Source organism: Rosa rugosa, chromosome 4, assembly GCF_958449725.1.
Source record: "Rosa rugosa chromosome 4, drRosRugo1.1, whole genome shotgun sequence".
Lineage (NCBI taxonomy): Eukaryota > Viridiplantae > Streptophyta > Magnoliopsida > Rosales > Rosaceae > Rosa > Rosa rugosa.
Genome location: NC_084823.1, coordinates 51996670 through 52002818, shown reverse-complemented (window position 1 = coordinate 52002818; position 6149 = coordinate 51996670).

The window sequence follows — 6149 nt, the reverse complement described above, 5'->3', positions numbered from 1 at the left end:
AGAACGCAGCACCGCCGGACCTTCACTGCACCTAGACCCCGCCGGACCTTCACTACGCCCAGACCCCGATTGGATCAGAACACGATCCCAGATCTCCGGCCAGTCTAAGTGCCTCCTGCATCCAGCTTCGCTGCTTTCAGACCATCCTTCAGACAAAAATTGACTTCACCGCCGGAAGTTGCAGCCACCAAAGAGTTTGACATTAACAGGAGCAGTTGACTCAGACTCCGGTTTAAATCGAGCTACATCACCGGTCAAACTCAGTCTTGAAACGGCGCCGCCTCGAATCGACTGACATCCTCAACGTCGCGTATCCTCCAGTGCTCGACGCAGGTTGTGGCAGAGAAGAAAGATGATTGGGGGCCCAAAGCATCTTCCTCGAGCATTCCTTCTTCTGAAACTCCGTCAGAGTCGCCGGCGATGTTCTCATCGAGCAGTAGCTCACCAAGTCCGACGCCGGCAGGTTTGTTGCCTGAGGGTGCATTGGTCTTGGGTGCCCAGAGCATTTTCTGGGTGCCCAAATCATATATTTTTTTTTTGTAAACTGTGGGAAGAAATCTGAGAAGGAAAGGAAAAAAAAGAAAGAAAAAAAAGTTGTATTGGGGGCAAATCAAAATGGTGCTACTTCTGTTTTGCAACAGAAGGCCCGAAAGGAAAGAAAACAGGAAAAATAATATTCTATTGGACTAATTTCAGTTTACCCCCCTGAGGTTAGGGGTCGTCATCATGTTAGTCCCTCTAGTTTCAATTTAATCATGTTAGTCCCTGTACTTTCAAATTTCATCATCCGTGTCCAATTTCTACTATTCCGTCCAATTTGGACCGTTAAGTCTGACTTTTGAGGGCTAAAATGGTCATTTCAAGACATAAAAAAAAAACTAAAAAAAAATAAAAAATTTCTTTTTTTCGTTTTTTTTTTTTTTTGCATTTTTTTTCTGTTTTTTTTTTTTGCATTTTTTTTATTTTCTTGTTTTTTTTTTCTTTTTCTTCGCTTATTATTATTATTATTTTTTTATAATTTTGTCTTCAACCTATACACCACAAGTTATAATAGGTTTATAAAAACAAAAACAAAAATACTCTAGGTGGTTAAAAAGCCGCTCGCTGGTCTACGATATTTGTGATATATCTCCGATAAAGCGAAAAATTTTAGGATATATCTGTAAAATATATTTATAAAATATAATAGGTTTATAAAGTGAAGAATAATAGGATATATCCTCAATAAAGTGAAGAAATATCTATAAAATATGATTAAAAAAATAAATACAGATATTTCTTCACTTTATTGGGGATATATCCTAAAATTCTTCGCTTTATCGGAGATGTTCCACAAATATCGTAGACCAGCGAGCGAAGAATTTTAGGATATATCCCCAATAAAGTGAAGAAATATCTGTATTTATTTTTTTAATCATATTTTACAAATATTTCTTCACTTTATTGGGGATATATCCCATTATTCTTCACTTTATAAACCTATTATATTTTATAGATATATTTTACAAATATATCCTAAAATTTTTCACTTTATCGGAGATATATCACAAATATCGTAGACCAGCGAGCGACTTTTTAACCACCTAGAGTATTTTTTTTTTTTATAAACCTATTATAACTTGTGGTGTATAGGTTGAAGAAAAAAATTATAAAAATAAAAAATAAAAAAGAAACACCTAGAGTATTTTTTGTTTTTGTTTTTATAAACCTATTATAACTTGTGGTATATCTCCGATAAAGCGAAGAATTTTAGGATATATCCCAATTAAAGTGAAGAAATATCTGTATTTATTTTTTTAATCATATTTAAGAAATATCTGTATTTATTTTTTTAATCATATTTTACAGATATTTCTTCACTTTGTTGGGGATATATCCTATTATTCTTCACTTTATAAACCTATTATATTTTATAAATATATTTTACATATATATCCTAAAATTTTTCGCTTTATCGGAGATATATCACAAATATCGTAGACCAGCGAGCGGCTTTTTAACCACCTAGAGTATTTTTTTTTTGTTTTTATAAACCTATTATAACTTGTGGTGTATAGGTTGAAGACAAAATTATAAAAAAATAATAATAATAATAAGCGAAGAAAAAGAAAAGAAAAACAAGAAAAAAAAAAAAAAACAGAAAATAAAATGCAAAAAAAAAAAAAATCTTTTTTTTTTTAGTTTTTTTTTTAGTCTTGAAATGACCATTTTAGCCCTCAAAAGTCAGACTTAACGGTCCAAATTGGACGGAATAGTAGAAATTGGACACGGATGATGAAATTTGAGAGTACAGGGACTAACATGATTAAATTGAAACTAGAGGGACTAACATGATGACGACCCCTAACCTCAGGGGGGTAAACTGAAATTAGTCCTATTCTATTGCTCCCCAATAGACGTCTATTGGGGGGCAATATACGTCTATTGGGGAGCAATAGACATTTGAATTGGTATAATCTACTCGTTTTTTTGCTTAATCAAAGTTTTATTTATCTAATTTTAGGAATATTAGTTCTCATTCTGGCAACTGAAAGTCCTATTGGGGGCAATAGGCTTCTATTGGGGGGCAATACATGGCTGATAGTCGTCTATTAGGGGGCAAAAAAAATTTCCGGTGAGATTTTCAGCAAATTCCGGTGGGCGGCAGCCGGTGACCGGATTCCGGCGGCCGGTGACCGGGCTCCGGCGAAGTCTCCCATGCTTTCTCTCTCTTCCATTTTGTCTCTCTCTCTCTCTCTCTCTTTAAGTAACAAAGGGGTGAGGGTAAAATGGTATTAAATTTTTTTTTAAAAAAAATCTTAATGGGGTATTAGGGAATACCTCCTTAGAGTGTTTTGGGTAAGAGGGAATTAAAAAAACTTAATGGGATAAGTGGGAAAAAAAATCTCTAAAAATGGGGTAAATGGACAAAACCCCTATAATATGAATCCGTGTATCGTCGCATGGCTCAAATTTAGTTGTGAACCATAAGGCGGGCAGCATTATTTGATCAAGAGCCGGGGCACAAGGGTTTTGATATTATCCTGGTGCGAAGAATCCTGGAGGTTACTGCAATGAGCTGAAATCGATCACATTTTGGGTTACGTCCAGAATACTAGCCTTTAGCTAATTCTTAATTGGGACTTGAGAGAATACTAGCCCCAAATTTCCTAAACTATCCTCACTCACATATGGTGTATTCACTAAATACTTATCTTTTTTTTTTTTTTTTTTGCTAAATAAAATTGAGATAAATATCGGGTAAGAGACTACCTTTTGTTTTTTTATTTTTTTTTGTATACAAGAAAGACTACCTATTGCATTGCTGCAGTTGAAGAAAAAAAAAACGATGGGCATATTACACTAGAAGACTCAGCATCAATTCATCAATGGCTCAACGTGAGAGTTTCACTAAATCACATGGTCATCACTAAATTAATACAACGGCACCCAAAGAATTTTTTAATTGCTTTTCACTTGTTGGATTGAACATACTCAGATGCCAATAGGGAATTGCTTGTCATTGATGACTTGACCAAGACAATACTCATATGCCAATTGTTGAGATTTGTGAACTACTGATGATGAAATTGGAGCGAAACAAGACAACATATGCATCACAGGAGTTCTTGAGGAAATTTTCAGCAGTTTTCACTTGCTCTTATTTGTCCATATCATCTGGACAGTTAATACATTTTTGAAACTAGATTGATAGGAAGGCTCGATCCCATGCATACTAAATTAATTGAGAATCATTTCATGATATCCATCTGCGGTAGACCTGAAAATGAAAAAAAAAAATTGCAGATGTTTCTTAATTCCAACGATGTTTCTTTATTGTTAATATAAATATCTCTTTTGGTAATTTAATTTACCCATAAAATGTGATTGTGGGTGTATGAAAAAAGGATGTGTATTTAGTATTTAGAGGTGTGTGAATAAAATTTCTCTATTGCATTTCTAATTTTCATCAGCCCATTTTCAAGTTTTAAAATTGCCTCCATTTGTGACGTAACAAGCTGACTTGACACCAACATGAGGGCCCACTTTTTAGTCTTTGACTTTCAGTTTAGACGAAATGTCCAAACTACCCCTTGTTACAAAATTTTATTTCTTTTTCTTTCTTCCTTGACTCCACTTTCAGATCTCATAAACTCACACTGATAAAACTCCCTGATTCCATCAATTTCAGGCCGCATCCTTTTCGTCCTCTTCCCTTTCTTCCGACCCTTTTCCTACTCTGATTCCTTCTGCTTCTTAAAATTCTGACACTCTCCAATGGAAGCGAGAGGTCCTTCGTCCTCCTCTGATTTCTTCTCCTTCTCAAAATTCTGGCATATTATCCTCCTTTTATGTAAGAGTCGGTACTCTCATCGTCCTTCTCCGACCTCGACGAAGACGAGCACAACATGTCGCTGATCCGAACTGAATTTTAAGGATTGTAATCTAATATGAATTAGGTGCGCTTTGAATTTGAAACCTCGATTGAAAAAGGATCAACCTTTAGTCGATTTAGAGAAGAAACAAGAGTTGGGTATAAGCTAAAATTGGATTTGAAGCTGAATTTTTGGTGCTTTATGCAGATAAGTTGGATTGGATTTTAGAAATTGTTCTGGTTGCATATTGAGAAATTGTTCTGGTACTTTATGCATATTCGATGAGGAGGAATTGTAATAACCGGCGAATCTCGTGAATGCCGATTCGATGTTTTGTTAAGGTCGATTCCAATGTGATTTCCGTCCAGGTCATTAAACTCGGGATTTCGCCCCTGTTGAGTTCGATGGCGAGTAACGGCACTATGATAGGAAAAGTGGCGTTGGTGAAGAGGTCGAAGTACTGGTTGGCGATGACGTTAGGGGGAGAGATGGAGTTGGAAAAGATGAAGCAAAGGCCGAAGCGTAGGTTGGAAGCAATTTTGGGTAGAACGGAGAAGGCAAAGAAGGTCGAAGTGGATAGAGCAAAATCAAAGGAAGAGGAAGAATATGGGGTAACAAGGGGTAGTTTGGACATTTTGTCCAAACTGAGGGCCAAAGTATGAAAAGTGGGCCCTCATACCAGTGCCAAGACAGCTTGTGACATCACAAATGAAGACAATTTTAAAATTTGGACGCGGGTGATGAAAATTGGAAGTGTCAAAATGATCGTGATTAAAAAAAAATGATTATTGACTAAATTGATGTTTGACCCAAAGTTGGAGGAGGCAAACTGAATTTAGTCATTGTATTTTTTCTACATTACAAATTAAATTATGAACTAAATTCAGTTTGCCTCCTCCAACTTTGGGTCAAACATTAGTTTGGTTCTTGATAATTTTTTTTTTTAATCACAATCATCCATGCACTACCAATTTCATCACCCGGAACAACCTTGAAGGTTCGACAAGGGATGGCGGGGATGAGGGTTGGGATAGTGATGATAGTGCGGATGATTTGCAGATTGTGTTGAATGATAACAACCCAATGGGGATGGTCAGAGGCAATGGTGAAGTGAAAGATGACGATGAGCTGGTTATTGTGGCGGAAGAGCAGGTGTCGAACCCTTCTTCTGAGCTTGACATGGTGTCGTCGCCTGAGTACATTGTCGTCGACATCAGAGAGAGGGATGAGCAATTCACAATACCAGTGAACTCAGTATTAGAGAAATTGAAGTAATGAATTTTTGATTGAATTGTTTTGAAAATTTAATTGAATTGGATTGTGATGTTGAGTTTTAAATGAGGGTGGATTTAGGGTTTTGAAGAGAGAGGTGGAGCAGCCGGAAGGATTGGAGAATGAGAAGTTCATCAGGAAGGAGAGATGTCCATTTTGTCCTTCTTGGAGAGTCAAAGTCTAAAAAAGTTGGTCCTCATGTTAGTGTCAAGTCATCTTGTGACGTCACAATTGGATGTGAGTGATGAAAATTAGAAGTGCAAGAATGATCGTGATTAAAAAAAAATATATATATTAGGAACTAAACTGATATTTAGCCTAAAATTAGAGGAGGCAAAGTGAGAAACTGAATTTAACCCAATTAAAATTTTCTCCACCTTCATATATACTGCATATATCTGCAGTATTTGAACACAAAATGAATTGGTGAGTTTTCTAACTTTGCACTTTGGAATCATATATAAGCAAGCCTGCGAGGCGTCTGAACTAAATCAAACATAAAGATCGGGTTAATCAAAACGT